The following is a 14,613-nucleotide window of genomic DNA, read 5'->3' on the forward strand; positions in this document are numbered from 1 at the left end:
TCTGAAACTGTAACCTAAAACCCCAAATCACTGGCCTTAGAGAAGTTTCCCTGAGAGAATCAAGCATTCCTTTTCTTTTCCAAGTGCATGTGTCTCCTGCATGCCTTCAGGAAGTGTGGTATCCTTGGCCCCAAGCCTTCCTAAATTTGGGGATATGTGTATAAGCAATGATCTCCGAGTTCCAACTTGATTGGAGCTTGAACCCAATCTCACCAAAATTAGTTTTCAAATCCAAATTCAATTAAAAACAGATGTTTCCAAGTAGACTGAAAAAAAGTGGAAAAAAAATGTATCTCAGGCGTACTGCCTCGAGAACTGGTGAAATTCTCTAGGTATTTGTAATCAACACAAATGGAGAAAATAAAGCTAGTTCCCAGAACTTGCCCTTGCTGCTGCCACACCGACACTCTGAGAGCTTCAAGTCACTGTCTTTTAAGAAGGTGAGTCATGATTTGCTGGCCTTGGCTTTTCTTTGTGATCCCCATTCTAATCTATTCCAGATCAAGACGAATTTGCATCTTGAGCTAGGCACGTAATAATTCTTATTGCTGAGAATTAGTTCTTACATGTAGCGGAAAGGGCACATAAAAATAACTTGTTATCGAAAAAGGAATGGAATATTAAAGATTCTTTCACATAAAGTTTTGTTTAGCACATTCCTCAAAACTGCTTCTAAAGCTAGCCTAATGGCGATTCAGGAAACATTAGGGAGTTTGGGAACTTTTTCTCCCCCCATTAAAATCAAAACCCCATTAAAGAGTGCATGGTGGGAAGAAGGAGGGGAAAGCTTACTTGTGGACAAATAGTACGGTGAACCTGGTACATTAAAATGAATGCATGAGGTCTTCGAAGATGAAAACCATGTGGCCAATTACTGTGAGCTTCCCTGGCCCTGATGAGTTGAGGGCAGACAGTCCTCATCTCAGTGTCTCAAAATGAGCATGTCTATTTTCAGAATAATTTTTTTTTTTTTGCATTACGTCTGGCCCATCATTTGAGTTTTAATCTTTTTTTCAATCCCCAGACTATTACATTCTCGGTACCCTTCATCGTGTGTGTGTGTGTGTGTGTGTGTGTGTGTGTGTGTGTGTGTGTAGAATGATACCCTTCAGAGATCTTGGATGCATCTGTGAATTAAAGAGAAAAAAATGAGATGTAAGTGCTCACTCTATTTGTCATTTTTAATATGTTTTGAGTCACTTGATTTATGATTAAGCATTTCTTGGGAAAGGAGAATGTTTAAGGTGGTATTTTGAGCTCCATTTAAGGCAATTTAGTTGTCATCGGGCCTCCTTACCCCATAACCTTTGTAAGACCTCGCTTCATAAATTGGACCCAAACAATTGGCTTGTGTTTCAAGTAGACAAAACCTTATGGAAATGATACTTGCTAAGTGTTTTTATTGGACATCTGGGTAAGAGTCAGCCTTTGTCAGACCAGTCACAGACCCCAGCCGGCCTCACTGCCAGCACTCGAGGTGGCAGTTTCTGCTCTCAGAAATGCCCCTTTAAAATTATTTTCAATTGAGAACAAATGAGATTAATTTGGACTCATTTTCCCCAGCTCTCTGCTTTATTTCCTGATTCCGTGGTGGAGAATACGAATGTCTCTCCTCCCTCCATCACCTTCAGGTCAGCTATGTGTGTCTGGTGCCTCTACCCTTTCCTCTCAGCAACCCACCTGAGACTGGTAGTTTGAGCTGTGGTCCTGTTACGCCTGCATGTTGCTACTCCGCTAAGTGATGACTGCACAATTCCAGACCCAACAAGGGCTAAGCTGAGCTCAGTTAGCTTGGTCTAACTGGTTTGCATCTGCTCAGAGTCCTCTGGGCCCAAACTAATTCGAGGTACTGTTGGCATAGAGGCTCTTCACTGTCACGTGGTTCACATGGCCGAGGTCAGTACGGGTGGACCGGACGTCTCAGCTGCAAATTCTACTCTTTATTTTAAATAAATAAAAGCTAGAAAAGCAGCACCCTTTATCTGCCAGTGTTTATATACAATCGAGAAGCTCTGTGTACTATTTCATTACTTTTATATTTGGAAAATATATACCAAGTGTAATTGTAAGAATTCTAGGAATCCCCGGGTCAAACAGAATATCTTTTAGATGTACAATTTGTGGCTGAGGGAGGAAATGATTTGGTCCAATATGAAACAAAGGGGAAAAAGAGGGAAGAAAAACACCATGAGTGTTCAGAGATAAATTTCTTTTATTTAAGCTAAGAAAATGTCCCTTTCCCCAAAGGAGAATGAATCCATCAGTGGTCCAGTGAGTCGACCCTCCCTCTCCTTCCTCATGCTCTCTTAAGTGTTCTGGTTGTAGTGGTGCATTCTTGTAATCCCAGGGTCTGCGAGACTGCGTCAGGAGCTTTGTAATTTTGAGACCAGTCCCTGGACTGTGAGTATATTGTGAGTATATTGTGAGTGCGAACCCGAGCTACATCTCAAAAAGTCAAAACAATGAGGGTGCACGAAGCCCAGGAAGCTGCCCCTTCAGTGGGGCAGCCTGGCAGAGGGAGCCGAGTCTTATTAAATGATGTGTTTACCTTCACAAGTCCTACATTTCCTCCATGAGACTTCAGAATTGAGGTGCAAATGCAATCCCAGGATACGGGTGACAAACCATGCTTCTAAAGCTTGTACCAGATGACAGGCGTTCTTTCATACATGAAGCAGGATTTTACTCCCTTAAGTCCCTGGTCAGCAGCAACCAGGGCACAGCTCCCACCCCACAGCCCGAAATGCTTTGAGCCCTTGGTGTTTTATCAGAATGGGGACTTTAATAGTCTTTGTGGCTTTAGGGTTCTTTAGTTTCTGTACTAAACTTGGGATGGGGGGAAGGTTGACTGTTGTTTAGTTCCTTTGAGTATGGAACTTAGAAAGCAGAGAAACCAGGGTACAAGGTGAGAAAGGCAAAGGTCAGAAGAGAGAAAACGAAACAGAAAAGGCACCTGGAGAAGACTGAGGGAACTGAACTCATAGATAAGTTACTAGGTGGGAGAGCGGTGGGAAGTGGATTAATTTCCTGCATCTCGGATTTAATGGCATGGGAAATGGCTGATGATTTGCAATGCAGTTCTGTAAATGGTGTCAGAGCTAATAGTCCCTTTGGCTTTTCCCCTCAAAAAAAAAAAAAAAGCACACCAAATAACATCTATAGTTCATTGTGCAAAGTGGGTAGAGATTGTGACTCGCATTGGCCAACCTTGGAAGGACAGCCATTGCTAACTAGTCAAGGGGACTCCTACATGCCCACTGTAGCTTCAGTGTGGTCTTGGAGGAGGTGATTGACTGAGAGAGACTAAGGAGATAAATAAACTCCTTGGTAGACTGTTAGGGAGAGGGACCATGGCTAGGAGATGAAGCAGGGAAATCTCCAAGATGACCACTTCTTCCTCCACCCTGACTTGAGTCAGAAGCCAGGCAGCTTTTGCCTCCCCTACTGATGGAGAGGCTCAACAGGCCAGCTCAGGACATGCCACACAACAGTTTGGACCAATCAGTCATCTTATCTCTCTTTAATCTGACCAACCGTAAAGTAGAGGCAGATTTTAAAAGCCCAGTCCTGCAGAAGAGAGTGGACTTTTAGCTCTCTGAGTTTTTGCTCTGCTTTTCAGAGGGTCTTTTTTCTCTGCGTCTCTGCCGCATGTGTGTTTTCTCACCCCCCATAAACGCCTTCCTTTAACTGTTGACTCCGTCTGCAGTGCTCGAGATTTACTACTGCTACCTGGTGTGTTCCAGCATTTTCTTGCCTTTAATTCTTTAACTGGAAGAGAGCATGAATCAATCAAGACCCCTAAACTGCATTGTATCTCCAGCTCTGTGGATACTCTGTGGGCAGAGGGATGCATTTGTGTCTCTCTCTCTGCAGCACATTCATCTGTGACATCCTACCCCAACCGCGTGCTGTGGGAACAAAATAAAAAGCTTTCTCTCCCAGGGTTATCAGAAAATCTGTGCGAGTACTTTCTCTGTTTCTCAGTGTGCTCAATAGTTAACAGCAGTTCCCTTTTTAATGCACAAAATAAAAACTGCTCAGGTATCTTCTGCGTGACACTGGTTTAAAGCGACAGGGTTAAGTAGGCTAGGAATTCCTGGATTGTTTGGTAGGAAATTGTAGGAAATTGTAAAATGTTTAATTTCCGATGGTGCTGTGCAAAACATAGTGGTCAATTGTGTGCTGTACTGGTTCTGAAAAAAAAAATGGCAAAGTATTTTCTAAGTAGGCGTGCCTGATGCAGAGGGGCAGGCCTCTTGCCGTCATTGTGGGGAAAGTTCTGTGATAGGCTCCCACCTATAGAGCTGGGCACAGACAGGAGAAAGGGCTGGTGCAGATTTGCCCTCGGTCAGGGACAGGACAGGAGAGATGGAAATGCCAGCCTCTGTCCAGACAGGCATGTCATTGTTAAGGCTTTGATGTAGAAGAAGGTACCCTAAGGTTTTTGTTTATTTGTTTACTATTGATTGATTGATTGATTGATTGATGTTCTTGCAATTGAAGTTAGGCTTGATGCAGGTTAGGCAAGCACTCTATCACCAAGTTGTATCCTTATCCTCCTTTTGGTTTTGTAAGTGAGTCTTGAGTTTGTAATCTTTTCACGTTAGCCTCCTGAGTTGCTAGGATTGCAAACTTATATTTATCAGGCCCCAATGCTGTCTTTTGAGATGGTTTCTATATGTAGCAGAGGCTGGCCTCAAACTCCTTGTCTTATCTACTGGCATGCCATATCCAATGACCTTGAACCTAGACTCTATTTTACACTGAGCTTAGGTCTTCTAGTTGCTGTCTAGAGAACTCCTGTAAGCAATTCTCCAGCCTTATTTAAGAAAAATCATACTTTGGTGGGTACAGTTCTTTATTGGTGCAATGATTTGTTAGGGGGTCCCTGCTAATCTGTGTCAGGGAACTGGTAATGGGCTCATTAATCAGAAACATTAAAAACAAAGTCACTGATTAAACCCTAGTTACGTATATTCTATCCGTACTTTAACGAGATTGTACATTCATTCAGGAAACATCTGATGTAAAGATGCAGAACTCTTCTTTGACTCAAAACCTGATACTGGAGTTGTCTTTCTTAAATCCCATTTACCACGCATCATGTATAACTTGCATTTGGAGTTCTTTCAAAGTTATGGTTTCATTAGAGCAGAACAAGGGCTAAAGACATTGGTAAAGTAACTTGAGAGCAGAGCCTCCACACTGTAGGTATTGTTTCCCGCTGGCTTTTACAGCTGGCTCACGCACACAAGATGCAGTGGTATTTTCCAGAGTTTCCCTTTTGTCAGGCCTTTACAAAGTGGCCATTTTGTTTTCATATAAAATATAGGAACTACGTATTTGCATTTGCAAAAATATAGTTTCTTTATTTTACACTTATTTTTACTGGAAGGCTTAACATAAAGTTAATTTGTGTAAATGGGTGAGGTTCTGGGATAGGGATATAGCTCAGTTGCAGCATGCTTGTTTAGCATATCCTAAACCCTGGGTTCTATATCCAGAACTACATAAACTGGATGTAGTGGTGCATGCCTTCTCAATAGGAAGATCAAGAGTTTAATGTCATCCTTGGCTACATGAGACACTGATGGTGTAGGAGTGGGGATTGGGGTATGGAAGAAAGAAGGGAGGGAGCTGGGGTAGGGAGATGAAGATAAAGAGACGAGAGACATTGCTTCTGGCAGAAGTAGACACTCTCTCCACCAAGCTGTTGGGAGATGAGTAATGTGACTCAGAATGTGACTAAATTTGGAGACAGGGTCATTGGGGTAAGACCTTATCCAATATGACTGGCCTCTTTAAAAAAAAAAAATCAAATATAGTCTCAGATACAGAAAGAGACACAATCATGTGGGGACACAGGGGAAAAAAAGTGATGATCAAAGCTTCCAAGAAAGGGATCTAAAACAGACAGTCCCTTAAAGGTCCTAAAAAGAAGCTTCCCTGATCTTGGACTTGGCTTCAGTAATATGAAAAGGTAGATTCTATTTAAGCTACCCAGTCCTTGGCTACAGCATCCTTAACAAACCAATATGAACTCCTTGAAGGAGAAAAGAAGCTTGGATGTGAGATTTACTGTACTGAGTAGCTTATCAGTATCCCAACATAAGATGAAATGCTCTTCAGGCAAATGGAAGAGTTGGGCTAAAGTGAGGCTAGAAGAAACTAGTCAGTGCTGCTGTGGGCTGTGGAGATGACTGAAGTGTCTGGACCAAGGAGCATGCTAGGGACACAGTCTTCTACAGAAGGGGTTATTTCGGTGGTATTTCCTCATTGTCCATAGGGACACCTTCAGAGAGTCAAGCCTTGTCTATGCTATGCTTTTATTTTGCTTGCATGCTATCCCGTATCCTTTCTGTTGCTCTGATAAAATACCCTGACAAAAGGAGACTTAAGAGAGAAAAGGTTTATTCTGTGTACAGCCCCAGGTTATAGTCCATGCATTGTGGGGAAGTCAAGGCAGGAACCTCAAACAAACGCTAGTCACAGCATACCCACAATCAAGAGCAGAGGAAACTGAGCACACACACACTCACTTGCTTACTTGTGCTCAGTTTTCTCCCTCCACACTTGCCCAGGTCAGGAACCCCTGCCTAGGCAGTGGTGCCACTCATCCTGTATCAATCAATCAATTGCCCACAGACCAACCCAATATAGACTCTGGCTCATCCTGTATCAATCAACCAATTGCCCACAGACCAACCCAATATAGATGACTCCTCATTCATTGAGACTTTCCAGGGTGTGTCACGTTGACAATTAAAGCTAACCAGCACACATATGTACAAGAAAGTTGACAGGGCACAGCAAGAGATAAACAACAATATAGAACAGATATAGCAAGAGGGTATGGTAAAGTCATTTAGAAAGTTTGAGTTGCTTGCTTCTGGCCAAGTAACTAAAACAGTCAGGAGGAAGAGAGAGAAAGAGAGAGAGAGAGAGAGAGAGAGAGAGAGAGAGAGAGAGAGAGAGAGAGAGAGCTATGTACACTGACATCTGTCCTTCGTGGGATTGATGATGTTTTCCAGAACTAGGAGGGACAAAGTTGCTGGACAGAGTCAAGACTGGTATTTGCTGGGAGCACTAAGAGACCATTCCTGCCTTAGTAAAATACATCCCTCCCTCCCTGAGAGTTAGTCTAGGCTTCCTGAAATAATTTACTCCTAAGGGGAGAATGGCGTGGATGGTGTGAGTAACAGAGTTCATAAAAAAAAAAGCATGCTTCAGTTTGGGCTTCTGAAGAAAGTTCCAGACCAACTCAGCAGTGGGGAGTTTTGCCCCTTAGCTGTTCAAAACCTACAACAAAAATCCAGGTTTTTGTTCACCGAGCATTCACATTGACGAATTAAAGCAGAGATGAGCATTTGATCTTGCATGAAAGACACTAACTCCTCATGGGGCTATTAAATCTTTGGTGCATAATAAATACATTTGGATAAGTGTAGGATGACTATTTCCGAAGTTGTCCTGAGTGTAGCCTGTTGTATTGGAAGAGGTTTCTCAAACAGCCATTAATGTTAACTGCTCTAGAGTCTTGTGACATTTCAAAAAAATCATTTTTCAGAAACAGCTCCATTAAAATAGAGACCCAAGCAGGAGACATTCAGATTCAGTGGGTCTGGCATATATCTATTCATAAAATACTCTGGGTGATTTAACGTACAGCTAGTGTTGAAAAACCCCTGATTATATTCAACCTTCTAAATATTTATAACAGCTCTGAGAGCAAGATTAAATTTGATACCATAGATTTTTCTCCTTTAATCCTTACGATCCTAATTTTGTCAAACCTTATTAGCATATTTTGGAAGAGTGTTTTCAAATCCAAGATTCAAACTAATAACTTCCAAATGGCCACTTGAAGCAATGGGTTCTAATTTTTGAAAGACCACCTTCTCTTCTTGGTGTTCTCAACACCAAGCTAAGGGGGAATAGCTAAGGGGTAAAACCACCTGAATAAAAGACAACCTGTTTACCAAATCACACTTCTGCCCCAGAACCACCCCCAATTAAACGCAAGTAAGTAAAAACACCAAACTCTCTATAAAAATATAGCCGATGGGAATATTGTCCATAAATTTAGGTGTGCTGGAAATGGACTTTATTTTGCTATAATTTAATTTCTATTTCCCATTTTGTTAGGTGACTAAATCTTAGTACTAGTCAATAAAGAGTATTTCCCATCTCTTTCCCAAGGGCTGCAGTGAGTTATTGGAAATTTAAATCATAGAAAGGCATGGGGGCGGGGAGGGAGGCTGTCATCTGATCTGAATTACCATCGTTTCTGCTGGCATCTACAGAAAGGTCTTTCCTTTATGATCCTTCCTGTCATTCCATACTCCATATGCCACTGCAAGGTCTCTGTGGCCGCCACTCATGTCCATGCATCTCCCCAGCAGGAGAGGATGAGTCTGCTGTTTCCTCCCTGCCCTCCACGAGGGTAAGCTGTGTGCTTCCTCTAGCAAATTTGTTGCTGTAAGAGGCAGCCCCTTTTACCCAGAGACCTGGCCATTCCCTAGGCTCTGTCCAGAAGAGAAGAATGACTTTCTCCTATTACCAGGTCATCACATCGCCACGGGCTTGCTGTTTCAAGCCCCCACTGCCAAAGTCTCCAGCATCTCCCTCCCTCCCTCTGTCACTGGGACTCTTTCCTAATGTCTGCGAAGCAAACCTAGTGCTAACACAGTCAACTGTTTTTGCAAATGTGCTACATGATTTATGCACAAGTGTTTTAGCTGCTTTAGGGAGTTGGAGTTTTGAAATAACTATAGAATCCCCCTAGGCTATTCTTTTAGGCACCTTTGCTTGTCCCAGAGGCGACAAGCTGGGACAGGGAACTTAGAAGAGAAAGTAAGACTTTGCATGATTTAGCCTTAGCTGAAGTGATGACCAAAGTCTGGACACCGCTGTCTTTGATGCTTTAAAGAAAAACTGACTCCGTGTGGCAAATACAAAGAACTGAGATAGCCAGAAAGATCTTAAGTTGGATAGTGAAAATTATATAATACGCTTACTTAAGAAAATACCAAAAACATAAATAGCAAGGTTAGAATTGAAGTTCTTTCCCCAGTGTTTATGTCTACTCTGTATCTTGTTCATGAAATTATTTCCTTCCTGGTTTGTAATAATTTTGTTGGGGGAAATAATGGCTTTAAACTTTTATGGTTATCTCCTACAGACTATCACCTTAATCTCAGAGACATGCTTGCTTGGAATGGGAAATTGCATTTACTCACCATAAGTTTGTGGAAGGAAATTGAATTTGATAGAATGTTTATTGCTAGAAATCAAGTTCACTCACCTAAGCTTGCGATGCACATACCAGCCCTATGGTCTCCCTAACTTCATTCTGCTACTTCACCCTACAGAAGGGCCTCGGCTTCATTTAATTAAAAGGCATCAAGCCAGCTACTTAGCCTTTTCCTATAAGCCTGTTTGGAAATCCTCGACACTCTCATATAAATAGTTTAAAAAGGAATGATCAAGAAAAAAATATTGATGGGCACATTGTGTTTTGCCACAGAAGTTCATCTGTGCTTCCAAATGCATCATATATACAACTTCAAAATGATGACAGAGATGGTAACACAGAAGAATGGGTGAAAAGATGGGGGGGTTCTGTTTTCAAAAGCTGAAGGATATATATATTAATGTGTGTTTATCCTGTGTTACTACTCAGGGCCCTGTTACCACAGACAAGGCTATGCATGAAGTGTGTACATGCCACAAAAGGCAGAGACTACTTATCTCTCTGCACTGCTGGAAAAATGGCAGGCTTTAGTACAAAGGTGTCACAGTGGTTGCCATGCTGATATCAACTGCAGTTGTCATCAGAGCACAGCCCTTCACAGGACCCTTCAAACTCTGTACCTTAGGCATCTGTTAGAGTTTTCTAGAATGCTTGCTCTGTTGTGCTGTGGCTGCCCATTTCTGAGTAAATAAACTCCATTCCTCCGACTGAACGAATGCATTTGCATATTTCCTGTAAATTTGGCATAATGTTAGCTTATTGGCAGATAGTGAACCACAATGTAAGCCTGAGAGAGGAAGAGGAGGAAGAGGAAGAGGAGGAGGGGGAGGAAGAGGAAGAAGAAGGAGGAGGAGAAGGAGAAAGGAGAAAGGAGGAAGGAGAAGGAGAAGGAGAAGGAGAAGGAGAAGGAGAAGGAGAAGGAGAAGGAGAAGGAGAAGGAGAAGGAGAAGGAGAAGGAGAAGGAGAAGGAGAAGGAGAAGGAGAAGAAGAAGAAGAAGAAGAAGAAGAAGAAGAAGAAGAAGAAGAAGAAGAAGAAGAAGAAGAAGAAGAAGAAGAAGAAGAAGAAGAGAAGAAGCAGCTCTACTTAAGGGCACAAGTCTGTCAGACTCAAACAAAATGGACACACAATTGGGTTGATCACTATAAAAGGCTACTTCTTACTGCCTTCCCTTTTTCCATCATGCCATTGCTCCTGAGTCTCTCTGGGCTAAATCTGAGGCGAATTTAAATTTCATTATGTTTTCAAATTTTGTTGTCATTGTTGGTGGTGGTTTTTTGTTTTGGGGTTTTTTGTTTTTGTTTGTTTGTTTGTTTTCCGAGACAGGGTTTCTCTGTGTAACCCTGGCTGTCCTGGAACTCACTTTGTAGATCAGGCTGGCCTTGAACTCAGAAATCTGCCTGCCTCTCCCTCCGAAGTGATGGGATTAAAGGTGTGCACCACTATTACCAGTTGTGGAAATAATAAAAGTGACTCTAATCTTTTCCCTTCTTATTGTAGAGTGCCTTGGAAACCAGAATTTAAATGCAATGTTTGGGGAGAAAGAGAAGAGATGCATTTGCATGTCTGTAAGTGTGCATTGCTTTTGCTTGATTCAACTTTCAAACATGCTTAGCCCCCATGGTTTTCAGTGGCTTATGGGATTTCATGTTCTTTCCAGACTGCAAGGAACTGAGGTTCTATTCTGTTTTCTTCTTCTGTATAAAAGGTAATTATAATATAGCTGTAACTTTTACATTTATTTTTTAAACTTAGAGATAATGTGCCAAATAATCTAGAAAGGTGGAGTTAAAAGGAAAAAGCCAAGCTCCACATCTTATATGTGAGGACAGTGATGTCATGGGAAATTAAATGACTTACCAACAGCCCATAAGTAAACTGGAAGGTTGAGGGCACACTCTCTGATTTCTGTTCTGTGTGACATCCACCCTCTCAGGACCAAATCTTCGCAGACAGGTGACTCTCAGCCATGCTTTGGTCTCTCTAGGACCTCTGTCATTACCTGTAAACACCAGGGAAGAGAAACCCAAGGAGCATCGAAAAGTGTCACAAGGCCAGAAAAACTCTGCATCACTTTGGAAAGCATTGTTTGTGAGTGAAAATGTTTACAGAGCAACACCATATACATAAGGTAGGAAAAGTTCCTTGATTTAGGAGAATAAATCAACAAAAGACTATTTTGCCTATTAATACAAGTAAGTTGTATTTGTTATCCTAGAATATAAACATAAAATTGTGCTCCTGTCCCATTTTATTAATCAAATGAAAGTGTCAATTTCACATCCAGAATAACTTTTGAAAAACAAAAATTGAACTTTGTGCTTCTCAAAGAAAGCTACTTCCCCCGGGTGGTAGGCTGACACGTCTAGAGAAAGCTGGGGCCACAGAGATTATATTCTGAAGTTGATTTTTCTTTTGCTTTATTCCCATTGTGGTCCATGCTGAAGAACACAAATCTGTTTAAGTTCTGGATACTCACTAGGCTCTTTTTTTACACCAGTATCTCTCCACAAACATCTTTAAAATGGGGGAAATTTTAACTGTAATGTGACCTTGTTCTTTTATTTTAGGACCTAGAGCATCACACATATATAGAGTAATGTGACTGGTCCTAATCATAATCTTCATTTGGGCATCTTTGAATAAAGAAGGTGGACAACACATGCTTCTCTGTCATTTTGTGAATTGGTGCTACTTCCAATGCATTTCGATGTAGGCACAGAGAACTTTGGACAGGGTGTGTTTGAAGAAGCTGGTAGTAAAACTTGAGTGTTTAGAATGTCTGCTTTCTCTCCTCTCCTCTCCTCTCCTCTCCTCTCCTCTCCTCTCCTCTCCTCTCCTCTCCTCTCCTCTCCTCTCCTCTCCTCTCCTCTCTTCTCTCTCTCTTCCACTGTGTGTATGCATGAATGTGTGTGTGTGTCTGTGTGTGTTTGTCTGTGTGTGTCTTTCTGTGTGTATGTCTCTGTATGTGTGTGTTTGTGGCTATTTCTGTGTGTATGCCTCTCTCTCTCTCTCTCTCTCTCTCTCTCTCTCTCTCTCTCTCTCTCTCTCTGTGTGTGTGTGTGTGTGTGTGTGTGTGTGTATGTGTGTGTGTTATATAAGTCAGTCACTTTCCAAATTATTTTTGAGGGAGGGTCTCTCACTGAGACCTGAAGCTCATCTGTTTGGCCAGAGTGGCTGGCAATGATATCTGGCGATCTCACCTGTTTCTGCCACTACAGCACACACGGCACAGGGTTGTTGGAGATCCAGGTCTTCATGCTTACACACAGAGGGTACTTCACTGACCCAGCAGTCTCCAATCCTGTCAAATCTTTACTATTATTTTGAAATTAGAAACACATGGATGGTGGTTGAAAGTATTTTGTCTTAGTTTTCAGATAAAATTTATGTAAAAAGAGAAGTAACTTCACTTTTTAAAAACTGGTTTTAATGCTTTCTGACAAATTCATACACATATGCAATGTATCTTGATCATTATCAACCCACGACTTTCTTTATCAAACTCCCGGACCCCTTCCACACTTTTTACCTTCAAGTCTTCTTCTTATTTGACACACGGAATACAGTTAGCTCTTCCTCCATTTACACGGCAAACCTACCAGTAGCTGTACCCCATAGAAAAATGAATTCCCTTGATTGCCAGTAGCTCTTCAGATAAGAGTGAAACCTCATGAGACCTCTCCCCAGTCTGTGCTGGAGTTATGAACTGCATTGAGCTTGGGTAGGCAGACCAAGCAATCATAGCTGCTGTGAGTTCACAAAAGTGATGGCCATGCTGTGCCCAACATCTTACGGCACTGCTCTCCATGGTTTTTTGGGTTTTTTTAAGAATTATTTATTTTATGTATGTGAGTACACTACCACTCTCTTTAGAAACACCACAAGAGGGCATCTGATCCCTTTACAGATATTTGTTGTGAGCCACCATGTGGTTGCTGGGAACTGCACTCTGGACCTCTGGAAGAGCAGTCAATGCTCTTAGCCACTAAGTCATCTCTCGAGCTCTCTCATGTTCTGGCTTTTGCATTACTTCTGCTCTCATGCCATAACTTTCCCTGAGCTTTGGGGGAAGGGTGGATATAGATTTCTGTTTATGGCTGAGCACTCAATAGTAGGTTATTCTCACACTCTGATCAGTCTCTGCATTTATTCCTTCCTACAGTGCAAGAAGCTTCTCTGACCAAGGCTGAGAACAGCACCAAGCTATGATGGTAAACACAAATATTTAGAAGACAGTTTAAGCATGATCCATGAGCATTTAACTAAGCAACAGTAGGTTCCTCTGTACTCTTAGAGCCTATGACTTCCCCATCCTTGGCCTCTTGTTCAGGTTTATGGTAATAGGTGTGCATTGCTTCCTGTGCCAAAAACCTGAAATGCAATTAGAAAGTAGTTACCTCAGAGCAATCATGCCTCTATTGCATTCCAAACATAGCTTGCCTGAGATTGCTATTGTAGCTCCCAGGTACAACCTCTTTGTACATTGATTGATGACTTTTCTCCATCAATTATCTATACCTCTTGGCACTATAAAAGTGGTCCACTGGGGATGAAATTTCTAGGTCAGTTCCAGCTTTGTTTTTTATGTCCCACAATCAAGCCTACAGTGTCTTTAGCCTACAAGCCTAAGATGGTATAGTAGGCAACCAAGAACAATGACAATAGCTTGTGTCATTTGGAGAGCCTCTAGGGACTCCTTGACTAATAACTAGGAGAAGGCATACCACACCAAACACCAATATTTTCATTTAATAACGCATGTGTAACAGATACTCTTAGTTCAATTTTATGATCTGGAATGAACTAAAATACAAGAGAATGGGCACATCTGCCAAGTGTTTAATCAGATTATCTGGAGAAAGAAGGTCCCCTCTAACTGTGGATGGCACTTTCTAGTGGTAGCCCAGATAAAAGGACATGGGACAAATAAACTTTTGTATTTTGCCTGCTTTCCTTCACTCTGTTGACAAGTTCATCTGTCCTGTAGCTCCTGTATCCCTTCACTGCTATTAGAGCCAACTTCTCCGTGCTTCCCACATAAAGTGAAGGCCAGTAACTCTCCAGGAATCCTCCAGGATTTCAGTGCCAAAATGAGACTGCTGAGGTACATAGCAAATTGTATATATATGCACATATATGTATACATATGCACATATATGTATGTATTCATCCTATCCTTTCTCTTCCTCTAGAGAGCCCTGACTAACATCTAACATGATGCCTTCTGCATTGTTCACATATACAGAGTACTTCAATTCAAATCTTAATACACATTATAATATCTATATATGTATTATTTACATATATGTGTGTATGTATAGTTTATAAAGCAGTGAGTTTTCCTAAGGATTTTTCATTA

The 14,613-nt window shown here is 41.6% G+C and overlaps 1 long non-coding RNA gene across 1 annotated transcript; it reads left to right on the forward strand.

Annotated features, from left to right (window-relative positions):
- Positions 1 to 321: 321 nt before the first annotated feature.
- Positions 322 to 14,128, forward strand: Gm35184. The gene is made up of 4 exons (XR_375722.2): positions 322 to 440; positions 10,752 to 10,819; positions 11,239 to 11,382; positions 13,417 to 14,128. It is a non-coding gene; the product is annotated as a predicted gene, 35184 (long non-coding RNA).
- The last annotated feature ends 485 nt before the right edge of the window (positions 14,129 to 14,613 follow it).

Source organism: Mus musculus, chromosome 3 (genome assembly GCF_000001635.26).
Source record: "Mus musculus strain C57BL/6J chromosome 3, GRCm38.p6 C57BL/6J".
Lineage (NCBI taxonomy): Eukaryota > Metazoa > Chordata > Mammalia > Rodentia > Muridae > Mus > Mus musculus.